This window comes from Oryza sativa, chromosome 11 (assembly GCF_034140825.1).
Source record: "Oryza sativa Japonica Group chromosome 11, ASM3414082v1".
Taxonomy (NCBI): domain Eukaryota; kingdom Viridiplantae; phylum Streptophyta; class Magnoliopsida; order Poales; family Poaceae; genus Oryza; species Oryza sativa.
In genome coordinates this window covers 6,670,329-6,680,957 of record NC_089045.1, presented here as the reverse complement: position 1 = coordinate 6,680,957, position 10,629 = coordinate 6,670,329, and the positions used below count along the sequence as shown (strand labels likewise).

The 10,629-nt window shown below is 43.9% G+C and overlaps 1 long non-coding RNA gene across 1 annotated transcript; it reads left to right on the top strand.

Moving 5' to 3' along the window:
* The first annotated feature begins 1,267 nt into the window (after positions 1-1,267).
* On the top strand, positions 1,268-2,057 carry LOC136354053 (uncharacterized). Its single transcript, XR_010737761.1, has 3 exons — positions 1,268-1,520; positions 1,600-1,879; positions 1,964-2,057. It is a non-coding gene; the product is annotated as an uncharacterized lncRNA (long non-coding RNA).
* Positions 2,058-10,629: the final 8,572 nt, after the last annotated feature.

Sequence of the window (10,629 nt, the reverse complement as noted above, 5' to 3'; positions counted from 1 at the left end):
GAACTCGGGGAATTGGTAGCGATGTGCCCTGGAAGCATGGACTCCCTCAGTACAGCTCCCAATACAGGAAACGGAAAGTCTCCAAGGAAGAGAGGGACGCTCGTTTGAAGGCCGAACTTAAGGTTGAGGTCATTCAAGAACTAGAAGCTAGCATGAATGCAAGGGTGGAAGAAAGGGTTAACAAGGTCCTCGCCGACATGAATATACCCCGAGTCAGAACACCTGCTGTGCAACCAACTCCTCGGGTACAACACGACGCGAGTCCGTCACAGCATAGGAGTAGTTGTGCATCCACAGAGGTGCCGGCCCCTGGTCTCCCGATCGCACCACTAGCTGCAGTGGACCACATCGAGGTAATTGTTGTTATCCGATCCATATCTAATAAAAGACATGTACACATTCCAATATTAAATTCAAACTTTCACCTTATGCAGGGCGCAGCACAGTGTGTCCTACTAGCGAGAGTCCACCCAACTTTTGCTCCTGAAGTCGCTGAGGGCATGGCTTTCTAGCCCTCAGTCACAGACAAGGTCCACGGCGCAGACCTGCTAGCTGGGTATGCCAAGGTGTCCATCGATACAGTAAAGGACACCTGGTCAGGCTATCCGCTGCCCGTGCCCCCAAATGATGAAATCATGACTTTGGGCGATGCGCGCAACACGTTCATACAATGGCCCAAAGAAGACATAGTTGTGAAGATGACTCCTCGTCCAAGTCGACCGACGGAGCTTACACCTCCCAAGTCTAAGCTATCAATTGAGGCTCCCCGTGGACCGGCATTGTCAGTACCTCATTCTCCCGGTGGAGCTGATATGGACTTGGCAGATATAGCTCAAAGCTTGGCTCCAATAAAGACCACAAGAAAGGCCGATAGCTCCCCACCACTTGTCAAGGGCCAGAAGCGTGAACGCGGCAAGGGGAAGGTCGGGGAGTTGGCGCCGGAGCCAAAAAGGGGCAAGGCTGCGACGTCGATGCCGGTGAGCAAATCGGGGAAGGTCGTGAGGGCGCCAGCCCAATTTGAGCTAGGCATGCCATTGGTGGAGGACAATGTGTTAGCTGTGATGGGTATTGCTTGCCGAGAGCTACATAAGCAATACATGGAGCTAAGCAATGCCAAGCGGAAAATGAGGGAGTCATCCATAGTTGGACATCACGACCACCAGCCGTTCCTATCGTCGCCTGCCTATATAACTATAGGCTTTGATGACCTCTTCGACCTTTTCAGGATCCAGAAGTTGGACACTGGTCTTCTAAAATACTACTCCTTGTAAGTGCATACCTTCTATACTTGTGATATGACTGGACTATATCTCCTAATTAAATTAGTTCTAATACGTAAATATTTTAAGGTTGTGTTGGATCGAGAGTCGTCGCCATGGTAATCAGGTTGGGTTCCTTGATCCATCCATGGTGAATGAGGTTAATTTACGACAGAGCTTCACTGAGGTGGTTGACTATGTCAACCGGTGTTTATGGGCCCATCAAGACAAGGAGTACATCATGTGCGCACACAACCAAGAGTAAGAGGACAATACCCTTCGTGTATATTGTTTTTGAAGTTAAGGTTCTTAGTACTAACGCTACATAACCACTGCGCAGGCGACATTGGATTCTCCTAGTCATCGTACCTAAGTGGAGTAGGGTTACCTACCTTAACTCCAATAAGTCCAAAGATTATGATTTCAGTGAAATCACCAAGGCCTTAAATATGGCTTGGGGCCCATATGTGGAAAAGGGTGGTAGGCACAAGGAGGGCAAGAACGAACTTTATCATGACACCAAGTTTGCATGCGCACAACAGATCGGAGACCAATGTGGTTTCCACGTGTGCCACAACATGTCAACACTTCTAAGAGAGGTGAAAGATTTCGACCCTGAGGTTGTTGCTAATGGCGAATAAGCTCATTTCAATATCTACATTGCTATTCAAAACGTGCTAATTAACCTCTTATTTATTGAACAGAAAGGTAGAGCTGGCTTCAAGATCTCACCCATCAACCCCCCCGCTATCAGAGGCGAAGTGTGCGCCTTTATTCTTGCAGAAATAATGAACAAGAAAGGACATTTTCATGCCAAATAGACTCATGAACTTGGCTAGATAATTTATTGTGATGTAAAAAAGATGTTTTTATAAATTCTGGCGATGTAAAAAATTATGTTTTTATAGAGTGCAATGTAATTTACTTTCATATGTGCAATATTTATGGTACTTTACTAAATTGTCATCACATTTGATCAACTACGATTTATGTTGTACTATTCATCTGTTTTCTCCTTTTTTTTTCCCTTATTGACAGGTTGTGGAGGTTCACAACGAACGGAATACAAGAAATTTTGGTAATCATTTGAGGACTTTCATGGGGTATGAATTGTGTGCTATAATAAATTAAATTGTTGCATATGTGATGTTGTTAATTGTTGCTTTGTGATGGATCTGTGATATGTGATGCATCTGTGATGTTGGGCAGTTGGGGAATATGTGATATGGAGGGGGGGTGACTGGCACCTGTGATGTTTCTGTTTTTCAGAGGGCATGGCTAGCAATTCCTGAGGCTAGCCAATATTTAGCATTTATTTTTTTTTTGGAATTAACTCATCAGTGACGGTTCGGAAGAAACATCCGTCACAGGTAACCTCACCTGTGACGGACTCGCAAACGTCGGACCGTCACAGGTGACCCACCTGTGACGGGCCTTTACTTTCGGGCCCGTCACAGGTGGGTCACCCTGTGACGGCTACTATATACCGGAGATCATCACCTCTGACGGGCCTTTATTTAGGGGCTCGTCAGAGATGAGACACCTGTGACGGGTCCTAACAAGCCCTAGTCTAGCTTAGACCAACACCTCTGACGGCCTTCTATTAACTTGCCCGTCAGAGGTGGATGTCACCACTGACGGCCGGCCACCCGTCAAAGGTGACTGGACTTACCAGTGACCACTGATCACTGACCAAGCCCAAAACCGTCAAAGGTGAGGGTTTGGGCCCGTCACAGGTGACCTTGACCAGTGTAGTGGTTGGAGCTCAAGCTGGGGGAATTTACGAACAATATCCAACTACGAGAAGAGAAAGCCGTGATGGCTCAAGTGTACGAGACGAGCGACTTCAACTGGAAGAAAGGCCTCATCATTGAAGGCATGGAGTTCAGGCTCAAGAGCTCCTAGAGGTGATCGATAGAGCATACACCACCTCCAACTACTACGTACTGCACTTCACTTTATACGAATTATTTGCTTGTGAAATTTGTGATGTTTGTTTAGTATTTCCACTTAATTTGGTTAATGCGTTGTCACGCATGTTCCCGATGTACTCCATTAAATAAGCATCTGGCATAAGATGCACCTCCATACTGTGTGTTTGCATAACTCGGTGCGCAAGTCGCATGTTCGGTTGTTGTTTTGCTTCAGTTTTCCCCTTTTTCAGTTAAGCTTTTCTTGTGTGCGTGACTGACGTGCTACGGCGCGTTGGCAAGTCGTTTGATATATGTGGTGTGTTTGTGGTATTGAGTTTGTAAGGTCGTTAAGACTACACATCTTGTATTTGCTTTATATAAAAGAAAACCAGAAAAGCTGCGCTTGTTGAGGCAGCACCAAAAACCTTCTCTTAGTCCCTGCATAAATGATGCATTTGTCTCTCTTTCAATTGGCATTTCGTCGAGCACAAGCACTTCCCAGTTAACTAGATTGCAAAATGCATTGTGCCTTACAGCATCTGCCAAAAGTGCCAATACGGGTTAGTACTCTATGCCTCTCCTATCCATTCCATCCATGGGCGTGTCATTTGATCTTCTTACTGTGATCTACATCATCTCACCGCTCACATGTCCTCTGCTCTGCTTCTGGTTTCGTAGAAGGAAAAAAAAATGTCATCTTCCTCTCGCCTTATCCCCATACTGCTTACCCATCGGCCCAACAGACCTCGAACAAGTAAAAACTAATTACCAATATCATCAGGGCGTGTACAACGATATCATGTCAGTGTGTGTACCAGAGGGTGCTTTATATATAGCTTTATCAGGTGCAAACTGGGGAGAGGAGAGATAGGCTGTATTTAGATCCATTTGAAATGGCAAATTGTAAATGGTAAAAGTTTTGGTGGCAAAAGATTTGGTATGGAGTTGGTATTTAGATGCATATTAAAGTTTTGTCATTTTAGCACTAAAGACAGATTTGCCCATATTAATTGCACATTAATTGCTCCATTTCACTTTCTGAATGCTTCTGTCTACATGCGTGCGGTTGCTGCTGTGCTTCTCCCGCGCGCGCTGCTGCTCCATGGCCGTGCTGCTTGCTGTTTGCTGCTGCTGCTCCATGGTTGCTGCTATACTTTTGCCGCATAAATCACAAATTGTCCATATCATATTAAGTGTCCACATACATATTAAAAGTCCACATACATATTTAGTGTCCACATACATATTAAAAGTCTTATACAAATTGTCCGTACAACTCAAAAGTGGCAGCTAAACAATGCTCATGACTTATTTAACAACCCATCGGCAATGGAGTCAAAAAAGCATTCATCACCGCAGAATCATCTCTTACTTGCCGGGTTGCAGGTTGAGAGACCGATGCTTTAGGTGGAACATAGTTCTCATCATGGTCGCACATATCAAAGTCTGTATCCAATGTTCCACTCGCTCTAATGAAATTATGTAGGGCCATGCATGCAACTATGAATTCAGTTTGCGTCTCACATGGATAACTAGGCATGTGCAAAATCCTCCACTTCATCTTCAAAACTCCAAACGCTCTGTCGATCACATTTCTTACAGATGAATGTGCGAAGTTGAAGATTTCTTTTTTACTTTGTGGCTCTAGGCCTTCTCGAAACTCCGAAATATGGTACTTGGTTCCCTTGTATGGTGCAAGGTAGCCAAGACGGTTTTGATAGCCTGAGTCCACCAAGTAATATTTTCCTACACAAGTAGACGGCATTATAAGTATCTTTTAGTGGAAGACATGCATATATGAAATTATGTAAGACGCTCGTTCTTTACCTGCGTGTGGATGTGGATAGACATTGTTGCACTTGTTGGTAGCATCAGTGAACACTCTCATGTCATGTACAGATCCAGGCCATCCAGTAAGAACAAATGTGAACTCATATCGATGTCACAAAGAGCTAGCACATTTTGTGTTGTCACATTCTTGCGGCACATGTACTCAGCAACCTTATTCTTTAGCACCACACAAGGATTAATGTATCAATCCATGGATCAGTAAATATTGATACATGTAAGATAGTTGGTTCTTCATTGCATATGACAAAGTTTACAATACTAGGGATTTTACATAGGTAGGTACTCATTTAATTATACAACCTAACACAGGTCCTAGTTTTACACAGCAGAAGCTCTAGTATATTTTGACTAGGAAGGTATAGACTCTAGGGATTTTCTAAGTTTTCAGAGTCATCATAGTAGTAGTCATAAGGGTCCTCCTCTTGACCCAAGTATGAAAAAGTTTTTTTTTTTTACGGGAAACAGCAGGAGAGGCTCCTACTGTGCTATATTAATATAAACAAGGATAATTACAAAGATACAAGGGGGAAAAGAGAAGAAAAAGAAAAGTAAGAAAAGCAAGATTAAATAAAGTTGTCAATCCTTGATTGCCAAAGGGGTTTGTCAACTTCTTTTGCCCTGTGCATATGCAAAGCAAACTCCTGTTTGAAGTCCAATTTCCACTTCTCAAAGGTATATGCAACATTATTGAAGATGAGGTCATTTATTCTATTCCATATATGCCAACAACTGAAAGCCAATACTTCAAAGAAGAACTTATGAGGGAATTGATTCTGTGCCGTCGTTATCATATTCATGAAGTCAAATGCCAAATTCCAAGGAATTCCTATCTGTTGCCAGCATTGCTGAACGGAGGGACAAGAAAAGAAGAGATGTTGAATGTTCTCAGTGACCATGGAGTTGCACAGAACACATCGTGTTCCTCCCTGTATGTTGAATTGCTTCTTGAGTAACATTTCTTTTGTGTTTAGCCTCTTCATCAATAAAAGCCAAAGAAATACCTTTAGTTTCATCGTGCATTTACTTTTCCATAGCAAAGTTATGGGCCTAGCTGGTTGCAGGTGGTCAAAAAACATTGAGTACACCTTTTTGGATTGATATTGATGATCAGAATTCCAAGAATAAAAGTATGAAAAAGGTTAATAAGAGCAAGAGTGAGTATTCACAATACTCAGTAGGTTATTGCGGAAATATGTCATGCATAGATATATAAGGTGGAGTTCTTTGCAAAAAGCTGAAATAGACGATCTGGTAATATTTAAGCAAGAATTAATAAAGTAATTGACTTAAATTTCTAACCAAGGTACAATGTGAGTCCCGAAGCTCAAATCCGTTAGCACGGCTGTTCGAATAGTTTCATGAATACTCTACTGCAGTAGATGTACGCTTTACCCGCAATTCATGACATGCCAATAATTATTAGCTTAGTCATGGCCCAGCTATTTAGTTAATAACAATAGTAGCACCTGTTCCATGAACTCTAATCTCCATGCGCTCTGAACGTACGTAATCAGCAGTGTGAGGAGTTCTGGCGTTTTCGAGATGTTTCAGAGGAACTGACCGTATGACATCATGCCATCTCGATCATGGTTTATAAACATAATATAATTATAATTGAGCTCAATAAACCATTTACCTGTACATGGTAAATGTATAAACTGACATGCTCAGCATATAGTTGCTTCCTGCTCGAGGACTTAAAACTAGAACCACTATACAGAGGTACCACTTTTGTTAATTAACGTAATAGCTAGGTCTAAGCCCATTCAAGAATTGCGGTCGTACTTGTCGACGGAGAAAACACGCGTGGCCAGGGAGATCTGCTTAGCTCTAGTGCAGGTCCAAGGCTTGCCTCGAGTGATAAAGGCGTGCCAACTGATTTGATCCTGCAATTAGCAAGGAAACAAAAGACAGGGTTAGTCAGCCGATAGCCGATCAGCCGATTGACTGATAGCATATCGTTGGTGGTCCTCAGCCGATTAAACCGGCTATAGACTGGGTGGATCAAAGAATGTAAATGCCCTAAACATGCCCTATCGGCTGCAGTACCATCCATAAAGATAAAACATGTGAACCTGAGACAATACTGGTAGAGATAGCCAATAAAATAAAGATAGAGCAGAAAGATAATGTGCCAGCTAATACCCTGGAACGGACCTACACAGCCAAACCAAGCTATAACAAGCGTCGAGACTAAGCCGATAGTCGAATCAGTGGCCTTAGCCGATACGACGTAGTCTCGGTGCTAGGTTATAGCAAGATTTGTTTATATAGGTGGTAGATATACGTGCAACGATTTAAGAAACATGCATATCAGATAAGATTGGCTGAAACCCCGATACTACCCCTAGGGCTGGCTGAAGACAGGCTATATCTCATGGTTCTAAGCACAACTTAGTAGATCAGATCTAACTGATGCAGCATTAAGTATAAAAAGAAACACAACTATATCTCAAGGTTCTAAGCACAACTTAGTAGATCAGATCTAACTGATGCAGCACTAAGTATAAAAAGAAACACAAGATATAGACAATCAAGCCATCAGCCAGCATTCAGGGTGGTAGATACCCTGGCTAATCTAATCTGGTAGGGTGATTTAGCCGATACCAGCATCAACCCTAAAGCGAATATCGGCCGATACAAGTAAATCAAGCTACCAGTACTAGATTAGACAGGATATATGATAAAACCAGGCAAAGCATGTAAACCAAGCCAGTGTAATCCAAGAGATCTAATGTACTGATGCAGCCTTCAACAACGTTGATGTAGCCGACACGATCGCCTGGGCCGGCGGAACGTTGGACTTACCCCTTCACCGGAAAACAAAAGTAAAAGTAAAAAAGGGTGGCGATGCGCCGAAGTTGTATTGGACTGTCTCCCGTATTACAATGCTGGGGTTAATATTTATACCCCGGGTACAAAATAAGTCCATTATGGACGCGTCTCAAACCTTCTAAACTCTAGATACAAACAAGACCATCTATGGCGGTCTCTTACCAAAACTAGCAAAACCGACTTAAATAACCTAATTGATACAATCGCCTTAATTGAGCCTTTATCTCTTATTGGCAATGACTGTTATTCCAATATTGGCCTACGCCGGACCCGAGCTATGCCGCATCGGCCGAATCATCTCTTGGTCTCTTTGGTCAAGACGATCTCCAACCCTCTCTTTCAGCCAATGCAAAATCTGAAATTGAATCCAACCACGCTTTGGAACTAGATCCATCTCGATCTCCTTTTTCTGCTTAAGTCTGATACCAAATTTTGCCGTTAACAGTAGTCGTTCATTTTCCACACGTACTTGGTAATGCTTATGATGACCGAAACAGTACTAGCCACCCGGAGTACTAGCCACCTGGAGACCAACCAAATCTAGCGTACTGTTTCAATCTAAGTATAAAGTATTTTAACCAGAATAAGCAATGCTAAATTATCTAGGTTTCTATATTTGAATTATGCATATAAAATGAGATATTTAAATGGGAAGGCTATATAAATAAATAATTTGTAAAATATGGGCATAATGTGATCAAGAGATGAACAACAACTTTCCTTGCTCGAAGTCCTGAGTTTGATTGATATTATCTAGTAAGTCAAAAGTATCCTCAAGACTCAAGGGTTAAATAGAAAATTCAAATTCAAAAATAATTCAAACGAAATCCAAAAATAGGGCAAAAATAAGATAAAATGAGAAAATAGCAAAAGTAGCATCAAAAGATAGAGAATGAATTTAGAGGGATTTTGGTTCAAGTTTCACTGGAATTGGGTTTATATTTTAAAATGATATGGGCTTCTAAAGTTTGGAATTCAAATTAAATCAAGAAATTGTGAAATGGCACTATGTATGGGTCCCACCCGTCAGTATCTCTCTCTTCTTCCTTCAACTTTTCCCCATTTGCAGTCGGCAGCGCTAGGGTTGGGGATTGCGGCGGTGATAGAAGGGGAAGTTAGGTGCGGGTTGAGAGGGGAGGCTGCTAGGGTACTCCGGTGACGGTGAGCGGCGGCGGAGGAACTAATTTTGTGAATGGACGGCATAATGGCTATGGTGGCGGCGGTATAGAAGAGCCGTGGAGGTGAACAGAGCTCTAGCCAACTAAACGCATCAAGGCGTGGGCGCGGGGAGCATCATTCCGGCTCTTAGGATGGGTTGCCAACCATTGGTACGACATCGGGGCCTTACGATCGTGAGCGCCCACATCAGCGGTGACAAGTTCCAGCCGGCGGCCATGTAGGTTGTGCAAGAGTGCAAAGTGAGTGGTGAAATGGGTTCTAGGTAGAATATAGGTGCTAAAAACGGAAGAGCTCACCGAGATTGCTTGTAGCGACGATTTGCGGTTGGGAAAAGTTCTCGGCGGCAAAAACAGAGCACCGGGAGGGCGATGGAGTTCGACCGAGCACGTCGGGGTGGAAGTCGACGCAAGGCTCCGGTCAGGCTTTGGGATTGTAGAACACGGCTCATGGACGGTGTTCGGGTAGGTGGTAGAGACGGGGGATGGATGGTATGGCGATGGCATGGTCGCGCACTATGTGTTCGACCGGTGAACAGTGGTGGAAGGTGTGATGGATTGCGAGGCAGGGCTTCGGAGTGATGGAGTAGTGGTGGATGGTGATCGAGGATGGACGAGTGAGGGATTGGGTTCCTATTTATAGGGCTAGGATGTGCGGATGAGCTCGGGCACCATTAAAGACATGGATGAGCTCGGAATAATGGGGTAGCAGGGGCGACAGAGGACTGTGAGAGGGAGGAGAAGGATAAATTGAGTGGCGGGAAGCCACATTTGAACTTTTACTGGAGACGGGAAGGTTTAACCGTGGGTGGAGATAAGCGGCGGCGAGCAAGCGTCCTCCCGAGGTCGACGCATGGCGGAGGCAAGGGGTAAGACTATCGGCTCGGTGGCGCTTGTTTCTAGCTGAGAGAGGGAAAAGGAGCTGACATCTTTTGTGCTCAAACGAGCGGCGAATTTAGCGGGTTTCCTCCCGATGGTGGCGAAGTCGGCTTCGGCTTCAGGATCGGGTGGGCGCGCATGGCGGCAAGCCGTGGCGGCGGCAGTCCCGGTTTCCTTCCGACGTGATTGGTGCGACGACAGTTGCATGAGGCGCGTCGGACGGCGGATGGCACGCCAAGGCGGCTGGGTTCACACGAGAGGCCGAGGCATCGACGCGCGGCGGTGAGGGCGGCGCAACAGAGGGCGGAAAGGTAATAGAAACCCATGGTTTTAGGTGGATGGGGTCTCCAAGGGTTAATTCTAGACTTTGAGAAAGATTGGATAGATGTTGGGCTGTTTTGGCTGGGGTAGGCATTTTGTCGAGCACCTTGATTGTGATGAACAGTGAATTTTCAAATTTTGACAAATATGCCTAAAGAGAATAGGATTTTCTTAGGAGTTTTGTAGGGTTTTAGCAGTATGATAAGGTCTCACTAATATTGGTGATAATATAGAAGAGGGTTTTAGGTTTTGGTCTTTGGAAGAGGTTTCATAAAATCTCTAAAATTGATATAAAGGAGTATTGGAATATTTTGGATATGATAATGTAGGTTAAAGAAATTCTAGGGGTATAATACTTGAACCAAAATCAAGAATTAAACAAGAAACTTTCAAAAG